At 39.7% G+C, this 18,365-nt stretch overlaps 1 long non-coding RNA gene across 1 annotated transcript in view; it reads left to right on the top strand.

Moving 5' to 3' along the window:
• Window positions 1–5,725: 5,725 nt before the first annotated feature.
• Window positions 5,726–18,365, top strand: part of LOC146594685 (uncharacterized) — a 20,057-nt gene continuing 7,417 nt past the window's right edge. Inside the window, exons 1-3 of the long non-coding RNA XR_014896119.1 lie at window positions 5,726–5,810; window positions 9,062–9,154; window positions 11,444–11,580. This is a non-coding gene — a long non-coding RNA (uncharacterized LOC146594685). The remainder of the gene's footprint in view (window positions 5,811–9,061; window positions 9,155–11,443; window positions 11,581–18,365) is intronic.

Genomic DNA, 18,365 nt, shown 5'->3' with positions numbered 1-18,365 from the left:
CTGTTTGTCTTTGAGTACCCAAGGATGAGGTGTGGGGAAGCCAGGTAGCCAGTTTCAAGAGTCCAGAGCTCCCCAGTTTTAAGAAATGTTACAGCTAGAAAGTGCAATGCTTGGTTGTGTGGTTCATCCCCTTTGATTGTTTAAGAACAGTGGAATAAGTACTCTACAGAATATTTGTTTGAAATAAATGTTTTTGAACGAAGTTCCAAAAAGGTGTAATGACAAGCCATAATTTTTTTATTAATGATGGAGAATTTCCATGGCTGCATTAAGTCAGCTTTTTTCTCTCTCAGGTTAAACTAGAATTTCTCTCTGTTCACTTGTTTGCTTTTATTGTTTCATGCAGCTGCTGCATCCTTGTTCCTTTTTCTTCACCTCCTGACAAAGAGGAGAGAGGCACAGAGTAAAAGTCATTGCCAAGTTAGAAAATGTTTGTCATCTTCATTTGTGTCTTACTGGACTTTATTTTGCATTTCATCTTACTTGATATCATATGATACAGGTTATGTTATTCCCAACTTGCTTCCTTCTCTAATACCTTTAATTAATATTCAGCTGTATAGTTCAATTAGCCCATCCTGTCTTCAAGATGCTATTCTCTCATGAGAGAATAGCACACTGAGAAAAATGTACATTTCATATCTGTGACTGTATCTAAATGCACAGTCTCACAGGTTCATTACTATTTTTACCAAAGATGGTGAAAGTGGGAAGACGTAAACTTTAGTCGCTAGTCTGTGTCCTCCCATGTGTCTTTAGTTTTATTCCTTACATAACCCTGTCAAAGGCACATTTTATTGCTGATTCCAGATACAACCCACAAAAGGCCTTGGCTCAATACTGGAGTTATTTGCTTTCACTTTGAAAACCTGAATTTACATAACTTTGCAGATGCTTGATCTGTCTTGGCACATAATTGTCAGTAAAACTGTCAGTAAAGATGTCCAGGTCACATCTAAGCAAAGCTGGGACCTACAGATGAGATGTTGCTCTGCTTGCCTTTGTCTCCTGAGGGAACTCGATTTGACAGGCATTCCCAGAGACACTAACACGGTCTTGGAAATACCTCTCCAAGGCTCACAGTCAAGCATTCGGCTCCCCGAGAGAGAGGAGAGTTAAACTCTTCCCAATGCACTTCCTATTGTAAACGTAAGCAGCTCGCTGGTCAGTCTGCTGACTGTTAAGAGTTCCCTCTTTGTATGCCCAGCTCTCCTCATGTGCTGCACAGGACATAGCTGTAGATCCCTAACAGGGCACGACACCTTCTAGTAAGTGTTCACTTGCCTGAAAGGTACTGCCTGACCACCGTGGCACCTGAATCCATCTGTTGGTCTAAAGTCTTCAGGCCCACACTTTCTCTTCAAGCAAGCTGTCAGCTGTGCAGAGGGGAGTAAAATCAGCTTTCAATCGCCATTATGTTCTCCAGTTCCAGCCCTTCTAGATATAATTCTGGTCCGTAGTTTGAAAGCTTCAAAGAGTAGGGTTCTAGGACTGTCCCTTTTTCTACAGACTTAACAGCTGCCCTGGGGGTGTTTTGGCAACCAGAGATTAGCCATGACATTTTCATACGATCATGTCTCCAAACCTTTCTCCAGGAGATGGGATAACCCTCAGCACATCTAGGCACTGACAATATTTTCCTGGCTAGTTACTCTGACCTACAAAAAGCTTTGCACTGGAGGATCAGCTCAGAGAACCCTTAAAGTACCAGAGGATCTGTAGTTGTATAACTTTTTGGCAGCTGTCAAAATGAAGGCGTTCATCTGTGACTATTACTCATCAAAACATTCATCCTGCCCATCTCTAGCAACCAGAGCTCCAGATGTAGTTTGCCAGATGTGTATGTTGCCAGAAACGCTACTGGCAGAAAATCCAAAGTGAAAAAAGTGACATGGAAACTAAACAGAGATGAAATGAACACTGCTGCTAATAGAAAAAAAAAACAAGATGGAAGAGTAGATCAAAAGGAATTGGTATACTCTAAGGAGAGGATGAAGGGATGACAAGAGTGCACTGAGAACCAGGCTGAGGAATCACAGAAAGTTGCAGGCAGGAGTCCGACTCAGGAAGCAAGAATAAGTCTCTGCAGGCAGTCCCAAAGCCCAGCCCAGATGTGCTGGGGATCCATAATTCGCCTGTGCCTCCTGGGCTCAGCATATGTTGACTTACCAGACTGCTTATTTTATAGACATGACCTATCCCACCTACACAAATCCTCCATTGTATTCTGCATTCACTAAATGACAGTAAGTATCCCAACAATACGAACTGACAACTGAATATAGCATACAAGTGCCTATAGGTTTAGACAAGTGTCATCAAAGTTTGTTCATACAATGACTTTTAATGACTTTTCATCTTCTGTCTTCTACATCTGTAGCGAGTGTCTGAAACAGTCTGAAGAATCCTATGAGATAGGGACAAAAGGCTAGAACTATTTTTGTCAGATTTTAGTAAGACTGAGTCTTCTGGTCTGATTTTGAGTATCTTTGGAGCATCATTTCTGTAGTTAAAAATTTCTTGGAATATCTCTAAACAGCATCCTTTGAGAAAGGATGATACTTAAAATACTTAAGAAGAGATTTAACTCTCTCTTGCAAAATTATCTGAACAAATGCCAGTATTCAGCACAGACAGGTTACATCCAGCCATACTCCACTCCACAGTGCAGTGAGTAAAAGCTTTCTGCAGAGTTCTCTGAAAAACTTGACACTCTACATGGATAATCTTACTGTTTCCCTTCTGAAGGACTGAAAATATTATAACTGAAATTATGCTGTGACTATTGGTGGTGAATATTAATCTGAAATAAGAAAAATAAATCTTTACTATCTATGACCTGTTGATTCATGGACTAGTAAGAACTGAAACTCAAAGCAATCCTGTTGCTGATGGCAACAAGAATTGATCTTGCATGCAGAGGGGTTCCTCTTAAAGCTAAGAGAACCCTCTAGTCTGAAACCTCACTTTGAGTCCTGGGGAAGTTGAACCCTGACTCTCTTGATATGAAATATTTCTCTTTTACAAGATTGAGGCTGTATACAAGGGAAAAGAAAATAAACTCAGGCAGAATTAACAATGATAAATTAGTCAAATGTTTGTATTAATAATGATTAAAAGCACCATACTGTATTTCTCTGCATTAAACCTTGGACACAGTTTCACAGCCCCAACCATGATACTTCCGTCAGCAATTGTCCTTTTGCTGTCATTAATACGGTTCCTGCTATCCTTTCTCCCTGTTTAACCGTCACTGGTTATATTGCCGCTACATCCAGGAATTCATTTATTCACCCAGACATGTCACTAGCCCTCAGGGACGTTCAGCTGTACCTTACTTGTTTAAGAACACTTGACAAGAACCCACAAAGTCCTGCAGCTGTACACAGCAGCTTCAGCTCAAGCTGTTTCTCTCTCCACAACGTACCTCCAAATTAGCTCATCGCAATGAATATGGACATTGCAGAAGGTCAACAACACAGAGAAGTCTTCAGGAAGTCTCCTTTCTTCTTTCTGTTCTATTCCTCCTCTCCATTTCAGAGTATTTATGTACTTCAAGCAAGTTTCCAAAATGTCAAGTAGATTGTTCTGGATAAAAAGAATATGCAAATAAAATCATTCTGTAGCTGCTCTTCTCCATATTCAATAGCATTAAATATTTTTTCTCCTGAACTGAACTTACATTCATTTTGTCTCTCTTTTTCAATACCAGGTAGAAGCAAAAACCCAATCTTTCATGGGCAAGAGACCACACCAAAATCAGTTAATAATTAGCAGATAATCATTTCATTATTGCCTATTGAGTCTTAATACTCAGAAGAGTACTCATCAGCTAATGACATATCAGATCCAATTCTTTCCCTGTATGATGGTACTGGCAGTGGCCCTATGAACAATGAGAGTGTTAAATTTGTCTCTAAATTAATTCGTGCAAACTCTGAATCACTCCCAACAACTCAGTTGTTCTGCTGGGTTACAAAACACTGCTATTAATGAAAGTATGTTAGGAAATAACAATTTTATCTTAAAAAACAGCAATTTATATATCCAGCATGGATATGTGGATCATTTCAGTCCGGATGAGCAATAATGTTGGTCCCTTTTCATGGTACATACTCTGTAATTTCAGTATATAAAAATGCCAAATGACTTTTCTAAAGTAGAATATACGTCCCTTAGGAGCATTATGAAAACATCAATGATTTAAGAATGGATGCCAAAAAGTTAAACCTAAATATGCATAAAGAATGTGACAGGTGCAAATAATTGGCATAAGCCATGTTCTGAATATTTCTGAAGAGGGTTCGATAGCCTTGAAAATGAGCATAGAATAGAACAGTCCTCGCAAAACAAGCTTTCTGTTTCCAGTGTAAATATTGGTACTCACAGCAGAAATGAAAATGCCTTCATATTGCCATGCAAAAGTCTCCTCGAAGAACTGATTCCAGAAATAAAGGAATAAGCTGCTGTTTCTCTCTTCCAACACTGATATCCATTTTTTTGGTAGTTTTTGCTTTGTATGGACGTAGGACTAAAACTGGAACTACTTATGCCATATAAAAGCTTCAGTAGCCAGAGTACAGTAACCTGGTCACAGTGAATCTGATGATACCTGATCTGAACTTAAATTCCAAACTCTACGGCCCTCTAATGGGTGGAAGTTCTCATGGAAGTTCTCTGTTCATCTAACAAAAATTATAATGACTTATTTTGTGAAGGTTTTTACTGGAAACTTGTTTGTAATTAAAAAAAAACCCTACACAACAGAGTAATTGTAATCTAAAAGGAAAAGCTTGTGTGAAAAAATTATATCAGATGCTTCCAGTTCAAGTCTGCTAATATATGTATTTGCCACAGCTATTTTATACAAATCCTAGCTTTGGTTTCTGACAGAAGTACTGAAGTAAGCCACAAAGCTGCACTGAGGTTGGACAGGGCAAGAGTAAATCATCAGCTAACAAAACATCTCCCAATCAAAATGGTAATCCAGCCAGGGACCTGAGCAAAGCCCACATACAGAGTCTCATTTAATTCTCTGGTATACTTACATATATGACATTATGTAAATGCCTTGCTGAAAATGGTCTGACTCACAGAGACGTTTCATTGCTGAGCTTTTGCCATCCCATAACGAATCCTGACTGGAGGTTGAAGGTGGGAACATGAACAAAGCAAATGGTACATCTGCCCAGATGGATACCTGGAGTTTTGAGTTTTTACACAGCATGGAATAGTTTTGAGGCAAACGGAGAACACCAAGTTATTCAGGAAGTCAAAGCCAGCCCCGCAGTGTGAGACCAGGCTCCTCACTCCTCCCACGCAGGTCCATGAAGCACCCAAGGAGGGGAAGAGAGCCCCCCGGGGAGAGCAATGCGATGTGAACCAGCTCCTAGCCAAAGGCTGCAGTATAAAGCTAGAGCACCCCTGCTAGTTTGTGTTCATCACTACATTTACACAGCCACACATTTTGACAGGTTGCAAGCAGGGATTGAACACCCTCACAGGTTCCTAATATATGGCTGGCTGTTTGATAAAGCTCTATCCTAAAATATAGTATAATTTAGGATGCATTTTTCTGGCTCCCATGACATCATAACCCTTTTACTGTTGTATATAATTATAAAAAATGTCCCTATGACTTCTTGTTGCTGAAAATATACAGGCTGTTTTGTTTAAAAATAACAACATGTTCTCTCCCTCTTGTTTCTCTATTTTTGGCAGGTTCTGCCATGAAAGCTGCAGCAATTACTACAGCTGGGAGTTGGTGTAAAGACTAAAGATGACACCCTCTAGCATGGAGCTTTATAAAGGTATCTAGCAATTCCCTCCAGCATCAATATTAAGTCTTTTTTATTTATGCATATTCCTAAGCAGAATATGAAATACAGTACTTTTGTTTAACTGGTGCTTTCTAAGATCTTACTAGCTTTAACCGCAGAGTAAACTATCACTGCAGAGAGAGATGCACAGCAGCAGAAAGGGAGTAGGCATTGAAATACAGCATACATGAGCCTGAGTAATGGGCAAAAAATGGGAGTATAACCCTATGACCATATTTAGTTTCCATATTTGAATCTTGGCTGGCTGAAGCCTCTCCCAAATGCCAGTGGAAGCCTGAGAAGCTGGAAATAGTTTGTTCTTTGCATACAAGCAGAGTCATGACTCATGCAGAAGAGAAACAGTTTTCTTTTGCAAGAGGAATATTTTCCCTTATTGATAGGGGAGACACCCAAAAATAGCTTTGCTTTCTGTGTGATTCTGTCAATTCACAGCAATGATGTGAAGGTACTAAAACCTTTACTGTTCCTTACTATTACTAAAAATTACTAAATTACTAAAGCATTTACTGTTCCAGGAATTTGCTTACAAAAAAGCAGAAATCTGTCTTTAAGACAATGAATCAAATTCACTCTGTGTGTCCACTCCTTAGAGACAATGAATTAAACTAAGGTAATTCGGACTGTTCAATAAATTACAAATGTCAGACAAATAAATGAAAAGAAGGACCAAAGAATATTAATGCAAGATATTTAAAATACTGTTCAATTTAATCTCTTCAAGTAGGTAGCTCTGTGTATAATCTCATTTACATTACGTTTTATTTCTGATGTAATGCATTTTCAGCATGAAAAGGGAAGAAGCATTAACCTTCTGTGAAAGGTAGAGCTTTTTGCATCTCAAAGGAGTGATGTTCCTTAGAAAGGAAGCACATTTCAGAGAATCCTAGATTATTTGTATTTGTTTCCTCCAAAAATCACTGGAATTTTCCAAGTTACTCCAATGGAAACTGACTAAGCCAAGGAAAATCTGACCCCATCGTGAGGGAAAGCGTCATTAAAAGGTATCGCAAATTGGAGTAAGACAAACAGGATTTACTTGAATGGGGTTGTTTTCCTCCTGGTTTGCTCCAGTGGCCCTCTTCTAAAGCTTATGAAAGATACTGCTCTAAACCAGCTGAAAAGCTGAAAATAAGACCTTCCTCTACCAAAAACGAGGTCACTAAGCTTAATGCACCTCATATTCTGTTTGTCTTGTGGTAGCCTCTTTTTCTTTAATGGACTGAATTTAAAGCATGAAAGCAACAACAGAACCCAATTTGGACAGACCTGGAGCCCTTTCTCCCCCAGGACGTGGTCACATTTTCGAGACGTTTAGAACAGAGTAGTGACGCCAGAGACTTTTCAGTGGAAAAGAGCCCTTCTGATCTTTTTTTTTAATCCATGACGGCACAGGATATGTTGCTAAAACATCGGAGATTTTCCTTTTATTCTGAATTAGTGAGAAACTCCAGCTCAGAAATGCTGCTGGGCTGCGCTCGCGAGGCCGTCGGTGCCCTTCGGGGCCGCCGGGCGGCAGCGCGATGCGACGCCGCCACCTCCCGGGCGCTCGCCGCAGCGCGGCCCGGCGGCCGCGGCGCTGCAGGGCTCCTCTGGACGGAAAGCAGAGCTCTAAAACGCCCCTTTGCGTCTCAGAACAGAGTGATCCTGCTTTAAGCCCATTATCTTCTATCAAAACGCCTAAATAGACACCTAGCCATACTTCTCTACTATACTCCCACATTTTTCCAAGGGAGTTAGGGCTGCATTTAATTCTACATATGCCTGCATGATTTCTGGCATAAAAATGCATCCATGAATAAGCTGAATGTGAGGTGTCATACAAATAAAGAGACTGTAACATCCTGGCTCCAGGGAAACAACCAATGTGGTAACAATGCATTTGTGAAGTTACTTCCACTTGCATTTCATCTGGCGAAACGAGTGTTTTGTCAACCCCTTTACCAGAGGAAATGCACCCTCTGCTTTCATTCTAATAGAAGTGTTTCAGAAAGTCATCTATTACTGCAAGTGAGGAGAGGAGAGTAATCTAATAAAACACTCTCTCGAGGCTAGCAAAAATGGATCCAGTAAAATTCTGCTTTGCATGGAATCAACACAAGGCTTTTTACACTGGGGGGGTGGGGGAGGGGACAGTCAAAAAGAAAACAGGGAAAGCACAAAATTAGGAAAGCAGAAGTTCCACCTACGAAATCAGGTTAATCAAGCCTGCGCAAGACTGTCCTTGACATTTTTTTTGAGGGGTTTGGGGTTTTTTTCTGACTGTTTTCCTTGGAAATTTTGACTGTGATTGAGCTGAGCCAGAAATGCAAGGCAATTCTGAAGTAATGGTAATGTATCAGGTGAACCCAGTTAGTCTAGAGCTATGTGCACCAGTACACAAAGCAGCTACCCTTGTGAGTCCTAAGGAGTTCATTAAGAATATTCCTGAATGAAATGGTGGTGTTACCTCAAATTACTATATTTTCTAAGGATAACTGATCCTTTAAGAGAAAAATAGTGTTTCGAGAAGCCCAGCCTTTTAAGTTAGAATATTAAATAGCGATGCTGATGACAAAATTGCTAGGCAATTCAACATTTGCTCAAGTTTTAGAGGAGTTACAGACTGGGAAACATTGAGCTTGAATTGTTACTAGTTAATCTGGCTGTTTCTTGCTGCTTCTAATATCACAAAGCAATCATAGGCCTCAACTTGCCGGCTGGATTAAATCTAACAGGCAGCTTCTGTGTGTTTTCAGAGCAGCACTAGGCATCAGGAGCAGACTGGCGATTCTGGCACAATATCTATTAATAAATAGAAGCATTAGGGTTTGCATTTGAATAGGCCCTTTTCTTTGGCAGATCTCAAAATAATTTCTAAAGAAAGGCAAATGTATTATCTCCATCACAGTGATAGCTTATACAACAAGTTCGCAGTAGGGGACTGGACAAGATCTTGGCTCTACAATAAGCAACAGCTGCTCTCCTTGGTTAAATGGCACACACCAGCAGTCCCAAAAGTTGTGAGGTCCTGGCCAAGCGCAAAGCCCCATAGCCAGATGGGTAGTAGCAAGCCCTGGAAAGCTGGTCCCATTACACCGGTGGTTCTAGAGGTAACTAAWACTTCACAAAAGACTTGTTCAGAATCACAAACAAGCAGCAATATTTTTAACATATCCTGCTTTTTATTTAGTGTCTATTGCTTCCTTATACTCATTTGAAAAATAATCCTCACTTTTCCTTAGGTAGGCATCCAAACTGACCTGCTGCGGGGATGGAATGTTCTTTTTTGTTTGAAGACGTCCTTCTTGGGAGAGTTTCAAACCTCTTTCCATTTGGTGGGTATGCATTACATGGGTATGCTAGATGCTCTTCAAAGCTTGATGTCCTTGTAGAAAAACTGCCCTAAAGGTCTTACATGGTTCATATGTGAAGACCAGATATAAACATCGTAGCTGATGTTTTTGGTATTGGGTCATATTATATATTAAAGCAGGACTTACCACAGTCATTTCTGATTCTTAGTCAAGCTATCAAGTTGGCAGCTCTCCCAGATCCCTCTGAAAAACATAAATAAAAAATATTTCCAGCTATGCTGCTTAGTTCTCTAAAATACTGTGACATACGCGTTAATGTAGTTTCTTATGTAGTACTCCATAGCAACACAAACTATAGTTTTCAAACTATAATGCACAGCAATATGCATGTGTAAGTGGGGTGTTCTGCATATGCATTTGCAATGAGAAGAAAGCTGCTCCCCGCGCACAGATGATTCCCGCCAGTGATCTGTGAAGTTACGCACATACAAACACCAACATGCACACACAGCGCAAACAGGCGCTTGTCCCTGAATATTGGCATTCATTTCCATCTGACAGCTGTTCAGAACCAGATGGAAAATAGTCATTGCAGTTCTGCTTTAAGCCACATCACAACACCACAACCACCACAGAGCCAGGTTGGCAGTCTCACCAGAAGAAAAAGTGGGCAAGGAAGCTGAACCCCCCTCCTGCCTGCCAACATGAGCCCTCCATGAAAGGACAGGAGCATATCTGGTGCGGAGGGGAGAGAAATAGAGAGCAGCAGGCTTTCAGACATTGTACTTTGAAAGCTATTACTACATTTGTTCTGTACACAGCGAACGTCTGGGTCCTGTGTTGACAATCTGGTAGCTACTGAAAGCTGTTGAGTTAGTTCAGACATGATAAAGAAAAAGAAAAAAAGTAACAAGTCGACAGGGAAAGCAGTAGTTCCCAAACCACAAAGCAAGCCTTCTTAGTGAGGCATGCCAGCGTTAAAGATAAGGTATGTAAGAGAGCAGAAGTATTGCTGAGTCTGAAGAACAGAAGAGAGAGAAYTGTTCAGTTTATTTATGTTGTTATATTTTTTTTCCTACTCCCAAGTTCAAGTCTCAGAGACAAAGGACATGCTGCTTGGTGGTAAGGAAATACAGTGCTATAGATCTCTGAAGGCAGGGATGCCAAGGAGTCATGGGTCATGGGATGATCAAGGAACGGAGGAAAAGAGGATAATAAAAGGCTACAGCTATAAGGCATGTCTGAGAGAGACTGGATATTACTACCCTAAAAATATGTATTAATCCAAAGTATTTCCATATTGAGAATAGTAAAATAAACCAAATCCAAAACATTCTTGTTAAAACATGGAATTGGATTCAGCTCCACCCAAAATCTAGTGAAGTTCTCACACAAAACAAGACTCTCACCCCTTAAAAATARGTATTGGCAGTTATTTGCCTGAATAGTGTCATTCTGGTACCCCGTATAAAGATAAAACCGCAAGTGCCATGGGACATTGATCACTGTAAAGAATTTTTATGCTTATCAGCCACTTGATACTTGTAAATAAACTTTCTGTTCTATAAATACATGCGCTTCTCCAGGCCCAAGATGTTTGTGGTGCTCCCAAGTGTATCAAGGCCAAAAAAAGAGGAAAGCTCATATCATTCTTTTTTGTTCGAATCTGAATATCACATTAGGCAAACTTTCAGTTCTCTTTTAATGAGGGTAAAACCACCGAGGATTAGTTCCACTGGATATTAAAAACCTCATTGTTTTGATGAATCTGTGCCTGTTTTATGCTTCAATAGTTACAAAATGACCAAGAGAAAGCAGGATTTGCCTACGATTGCCAGCTTTCCTTTAACAAATACTGCAAGAGATCAGGAGGAAAATGGAGGAAAGCATCCAAAAAAGGGGTGTATTCATTGTTATTTCCCGGGTCCTGTTTTTACTAACCGTATTCTTACTCTTTTGAGGATGGTTTCTTTAAATTCTGGGGCTTATCAATGAGACAGCACTGCATTTTTTTTGTTTGTCTGCAAAGCAGTTCCAGAGTAATACAAACATTACCCTTGCTGACCTTGCTGCTCTGCTGGGAAGAGCTCTAAAGATCAGAGGATTTCACCATTTGCAAGATAATCATCATTCACCTGTAGGATCAGATTCAAACCCATGAAATTCCAGGGGATTTGATTTCATTGGCTCTGGGGTTAATTTTGTGTCCACAGTTTCTCTGTTGAGGTTTCCATCTAGGATCTACGCTACTAAATGCCTGTGCCATTTATAGTTCACATATTCCTAGTCCATTCCTTTAATGCCTTTCAGCTACTGTGGACCATGTCTAGACTTGAAAAACCTGCTTGCAAGCATCTGTGGTCRTGAAACATAGAAAGACTACTAGGCTCTGTTCAGCTATTTTTGCTTCTCTGGAGTCCAAGGACTTAACCTCATCAGATAGAGAGGTGAGTAAAGCTCTCCTTCTTCCTTAGCAAGTGAAAAATCCCTGTCCTTAGACAACCTATCCTCCCAATTGCTTTAAGATGGGATGTCTAYGGAGGCACTCTCTGTAGGGACTTGTGGTTTTTTCACTGACTACAGAAAGAACCTTGATGACCAGCTTAGACTGGACAGCGAATGTTAGGAGAAGCAGATCCCACACACTGAATCCAGAAATGATTTTAAGTGCCACGTATGACATTACTCCCAATCTCAATAAATAATTCAATCAGTCAGAACACTTTTTTCTTTCATAATGGTGAATCATCACCTTGAAATCATTTCAGAAAATGAAAACCTAAAATAAATGTTCTCCACTGGGAAGCACTGCTGCCTTCCTTACATAATGCATGATTCAAATGGCAAGCTGCTGAGAAACATTAACATGCAGACAGAGGCATCCTGCACGCAGAAGAACAAATTACAATATTAGCTCATCTTCACACAGCCCAGAAAGGCACGTGCTATACATATAGGAACAGATRAATGCATTAGCCTGCTTACCTGTACACAGACATATTCACATGCAGTCCAGATAGGAATGAATGATTAATAAAAGTCTGCCTGAATGCATACTCATACGCATAGAACACACAAAGATAAATGATAATCTATAACCCTTTCAAAGCTAATAACTTTAAAGAGAACTGTGCTAAGACACAGGAAATAGCCAGTGAAATTTTCTGTGGCCTGGTGACCAATGTAGTGACAGTTTGGGGCCCAGCAGGTGGAATTAGAAAGCAGAAATCAACAAATGGCATAGTAAAACGCACTTGCTGAAGATATCACCTTGATGTGCAGCAGGCAAAATGAAACATGACAGCCATGCACTGACCGAAAACCTTAGAAAGCTTGCTCTGCCTCCGAAGCCGTAAGAGCACAAAGGGCACTCAAATCACAGCTTTTGCACCRTGGAGGCACTGAGCAAACTTTACTGGGCCATGGCCAGGTCACTATGTTTGTGTTAGGTGTGAGAATTATTACTTGCCCCCTTAGAACTGTCAGTCACACAASAGTTATCAAGCGTCAGACAGAAAAAACAAAATAGAAAAACCATTAGCAACGGCGTTACTCCCACAACTCCTGGGGCAGGCGTTGAGYTCTATCTACCGTGCCATTCCTTGCTCCTATGACCAGCTCGGGCTGGCTGGTAAAAGCAGAAATGAAAGCTGTACACAACAGTCTTCACTGCCAATTGATTTTCTCCTGGAAAATATGCATGTACTTGGAGGAGTACACAGARAAGCTCCCGTGCTCTCCAAAATGATGCCAATCCCACTGGGTTCCCCAGGGGTYATTTGCCACTGTGTTCTGACATTATTACAGGAACATATGGCCCCCAAGGCTGTAGAAAAATACTACAATGCTCTGCAAAGGTGGGTGAAGACGATAAGCCGTATTTGTGCAAAATTATGATATTCAGAAGTTAGACCAGGAGAAAGTAYTGCAAGCTGCAATGTTAATTCAGCTACATGGAAAAAGACCCATATTATCCCAAATAAAATGAATGAGATTTCTAAGCCCAGAACAAGAAAGACTTAAAGGAATTTATCAAAGGGAAAGTGATAGATGCTTGTGGACGGGAAAACAATGAAGAAGTAATATTTTCCACATCAATAATAAAGACCTTTTACTCTGTGCTTTTACCTGAGTAGATCAATAGAAGTTACAAATGTTCAGAATAAAGCAATATATTCTAGCCTAAGTTCACTGTTTAAAATGCCAAGAGTTTAGGCAGAGAGCCAGGTTTAATAAAAATGAAATAGAATCTATGCTTTGAGTAAATCATTCTTTTGAATTTCTAGACAACATTATAAAGCGTTAGTGGCTACAGTAAAGAGCACATAGAAGGTATGCTTCATACTGCTTTACTCCAGTGGTACACTGGCTCAACATCCCTGAACTCAATAAACACCACAGTGAATCAGACATGAAACCTATTAAGAAGGAGGAAAGACAAAACACAGTGATCTTTATCATTAATATGATTATTGCTGTACTATGTGGATCTTGCAATCAGGGATGAAGGACCTTTCTGCCAGGCACCTGATTATTAGTCTTGGGATTTGACTGTGACTTTTGTGTTCTTTGCTGTTCTTCCTGAAGCCTTCCTGTTCCTCTGGTCAGGTGATTCAATAAGAATATGTATGGGTATTAAAAAAAAAAAAAAAAAAAAAAAAAGAAAACATATTCTCTGGCCCTCAGACAGCTGCTGATAAAACCTGAATAATGAAGTTTTGAACTGCAAGAGACAAACAAAAAGGAAACCATGTTTTTATTGTCACTGTTTTAAAACTCTTCCAATTTAAGCTAAGACAATCCTTGGAGGCCTTGATTCACCATTTTATAGAGTACCCACCAACTTGGCATGTATGTGGTCAAGGTTTCACATTTCAGTGTTAGCTGTTACATGTTAGACTCTGAAACAGTTAAAGTTAAAGGAGCATGACCTAGATAAAGGTAGCAGAGGTCAAYATGGGAAATAAGACAAACCAGTAGCGCAGATCTACCTGGATGATTTAAAACCTCACTTTGCTGGATTTATTGCTGAGGCCATTAACTGCTATGCACAACTACAAAAACTAATGAGACCATTAAGCTTAAAAYTAAGGAAAGACAGAGATAACTTGACTTTTTTTTTTGTAACTTACTGCTTGTAATTCAATTGTTAAATTGTTAACATTGCCATTTAGTATGCATTTACTGGATTTAGGTAACCTGTTGGCTGGACTTTGGAGCTATTAATACTACAGAATGGAAGGATCTTGAGTTAACGCAAAAAAGAACTTGTTGTGCTGGGAGAAATAAGAGCCTGATTCTTCTGATAAGAATCAGGCTAAAGGCCCTGGTTCCCATGCTGAGAGAAATTATAGGAAATATTCAGATAATGAAATCTAGATTAGTGAGTTATCAACAGATAGTTTTGGAAGTGGCCTGTTATTAACTATAAAACACAAATARTTTTAACTGAAACTGATTCATGATGTGGTACACAGCTTGTGACTTAACACTTCTACTCATATTGTACATACTTCTTCACCTTCCCAAAGTATAAGATATTCTGAATAGAAGCTGTTCTGTGATGTTCTGAACTGCAGTTCAGTGCAAATTATTGTTTCCAGGGCAGGTTCATGCTCACAGTTTTTTCAGCAATGTTGTTGGTAAGAGGTCTGCTTGRGACATCGCAGCTCAGGGAGCAAAGACAGAATGAAGACTCTAAGCATGCTTTAATGGCCTGATAATCCTGAAATTACTTGCAGAATGGGTACCACAGAGGGTAAACACTGAGCTAGTGTTGATTCTGATCCTGAAGGTCTGATCGGAATTGCAGCATTCAGATATACACCTATAGCCCTCTGCATTGTAATATTCAGTGCACGCTGTGCACTCAGTGCACACATTTCAAGCTGTGCATGAATCAGAGCATTGGTATTCTCACACAAGTTAGATATCATTTAATGTCTTCTTAAATATTTTTACAGATGAATTTTAAAGCCAATCTTCAATCCAAATCTGTTCCTGAATGCTTCAGATGAAATTTTGCCTTGCTGGCAACAAAAAGTGACAATAAGTAGTTCTGTGCTGGGTTTTCTCTTTTGATAATTAGTTTCTAGTAAAGCTTGGAAATTCTGCAGTAGGGCTTCCAAATCATCAGATATGTATTGGTTCTTTTAAAGTAAGCAGAAATGGGGAGCTGTGCTCTAAAGATRTAATCATCACAGGAGAACTTACATGAAAAAAATGGATATTGAAGGGTGCAGAAGTAAGCACGGGTAAATCCTCCTTAGCACATCCAAGTGTGCATGCTTGYTCAGAAGAGCATAGAATAGATGTTTGCTCAACAGTGTAGCCAGCAGTGTCATAGCAGATAGAAATAAGCAATGCTTGAAGTTGTGCAGGCGAAGTATGTTCCTCCAAGCAGCTAAATCCATCTGTGCTTCTCTAATTGTTAAGTGTTGCTGAAAGTGAGTATGATGCGTCTAATAAAAATAAAATCTTGCCTGTAGAATTTTATCCCATATGGAATGTGCTTATTCCTTTGGCAAGATGTGCCTAATCTTGCTGACTGGATTGGCTACCAAAACTTTCTCCATTAAATTACAGTTTGCAAACAGGAAAGCTATTAGAGGCTAAGTAATATCATTTGATGGTTTTCTACTTTTGAAGAGAACAAGGATTCCTAACTATTTCTTCCTGCCTGTTCCTACTCTATTTCGTTCTGAGTATGCCAAGGAGATCTACCATCTTCTAGCAACAAATACATCTGTCTGTTGACTCTGAATGARTGCATTCACTCTTTTTTTTTGAAGAAGAAGTTAATCCCGAGTTTCTGTCCTAATGTCGTAAAGGCCTCGTTTGTAAAGCCTACAGCATATAAGGGAGAATAGCAAAGAAATGGCAAGGCTTTGTCAGATGCTTAGAAGGCATCCTTTCCGAATGTCTACAGTTAGCTTTTTACTTTTGGTCCTTGAGTAGCAGAGAAGATAAGAGGTGACAGGCATGGCTGTCACTTTCGGTTGACAGTGCTTTGCCAGGTCACTGGCTTCGCGCTGGCAGAGGAGCGCTGAGGCTTTGCAGTCGGAGTGGGCAAGTCGAGACCCTTCRCTGTCTCATTCTATCTCTTCAGGAGGGCAGGGTTCAGTAGCTCATGTGGTGCTGCTGCTGTATCTGCATCACTGTTCTTGTACTCTTAAAAGTACTATCATATTCAGGTGGAAGTCTTGTATCAGGACTCTCAGAAGGCTCCCAGATATCCTGTAGCCATAGCCATAGCCATATAGATATCTTTTTGTATACAAAGTGAATATGTTTCATTGCATTTATGCCATAGCTGTAACACAAAGATAAACAAAGTAGTGATAGTTTCTAGGATTTGTATATCACAGTTTAACYTGTTATACACAATACAAAGGTTTTTTCTTTCTCATACAGTAGATGGACCTTCAAAAAATGGCATCCAAAATGGAAAGCTTGCAAGGCACGGTTCTGTTCAGTTGTTGAAGCTTGAGAAAGGACATTTGGCTTCAGTGTTTCGCTAGAAGGCAAAGGTCTGGAAAACTTTCCGTATAGCTAAGAAAAGGCTCACATACTTTAAGAGACAAGAACAGGAGAAATTTTGAAAAGAAGGGCCATTCTGTGAGTGCTTATCAGCTATGCCATTTTTGATAGCTCTTTTCTAATTGTAACAAAGTCCAGTCATAGCTGACGAGAGAAGAGACAGCTGCTTGATCTTTAATGCTACACAATTCATAAGTTTGTAGACATCCTTTATGATCAAGTTACCTTCTCCTGGTTATAGTAGTAGAGATTTACAGTCTTGGATCTCTCCAGAACCAAAGGGTTTCCAGACCATATCTGACCCACATCTTTATATTTCATAGGGTCAGCAGTACTGAAAGCAGCCTACATAGGGCCTGCAGTATTTTTCATAAAACAGCAACATCAATGGTATTACCTTCAGAATKCTTAAAAGATATTTCAGATTAATGGGAAACAAACTCTTTACATTAGTTAGAAATGCACTAAGCATTTGCTCAGCCAGGGCTACAGTTCTTCAGGAGTGCTCCGCATATGGACGCTTGGCAAATTTAGTCTCCATTTCATTCATAACAGGAGATAGACAAATTAGGTAAACTTTTACAATCTTGTTTCCACTAGACATTTGTTGAGYACTTACATTTAAAATTTATTTCTTTATCTCTACATCATGTTTACCTCCTGGCTGGATAGTAACCCTCTAAATCAAGGTCTATTTGCCTTCTTAAAGAGCTAAAGATTTTTTTTCCAAGCAATTTATGAAGTGAACGTCACTCAGCAATCAAGATGTTCTTTCTGCCAAACAATACTGTCTGTTACCTTGTTGATCATTTCATTCCTGCTGCAGAAGTTGGTGATACGGAGCTGAGATCAATCCATAAAGAAAAATTTTATTTGCACATACGCAGCAGTCTTGGAGCACAGGCCTAATCTAGGCGCTGACATTTGGAGGATGTCTTTCTGAGACACCCTGCCAGAGGRAGAAAGGCTCCACTAGAGGACAACACAATATACCTCATAATGCTGAATTTACCTTCTGAATTGCTCTCACCCATTGCCTGCACTCATTACCTACACCCAAAAAAGCTTTTCTACAAAAATATTTTTGTTAAGAATGAGAGTTCAAAGACAAATAGCCTCAAGGCTCAGCAACAGAATTCAGTATTCCAATAACTATTGTATTTTTTCTGTCAGAAACTGGGGTTTAGAGGAGTTAAAATATTCTGTGAGGACTTTATAATTTCATTGGAATTGTAAATTAACAAGCTACCTACAAATTAATTTCTGTAATGTTGAAACAATTCATTTTGACTGTTATCATTTCGGCTTTTCCGCTTCACATAACATACATTTTCAAATGTTTTGCTATGTTCAGTTAATTAAAAATGTGGGAATTCCTGCAGAGCAGGAGTTCTATATTCCAGCCAGTTTTAGAACTGGCTCTAAAAAACATGTAGAATAAAGAGGAAAACCCTGTATTGTTCCCTCTCTCCAGAAGGCACTTCTTCAGGAACATTGTGTCAACAAAGCAAACGCGTATTCCCGGGACTGAACCCAAAGAAAAAAGACTCAGAAGGCAATATTTATGTATTTATTAAATCCYGGGTACTCTAATTCCACTACCTTTAGCTGGAGCAGGTTTAAACTCTGAGTGTATGCAGCCCATATTTCATGCCCAGCTTTAGAAAAGTGCACATCTTCCATGAAGCGCCAG

Source organism: Rhea americana, unplaced genomic scaffold (assembly GCF_003343005.1).
Source record: "Rhea americana isolate MKP2758 unplaced genomic scaffold, rheAme1 scaffold_252, whole genome shotgun sequence".
In the NCBI taxonomy this organism is placed as follows: Eukaryota; Metazoa; Chordata; class Aves; order Rheiformes; family Rheidae; genus Rhea; species Rhea americana.
The sequence above is the reverse complement of the archived record's forward strand: the minus strand, read 5'-3'. Positions and strand labels throughout refer to the sequence as shown.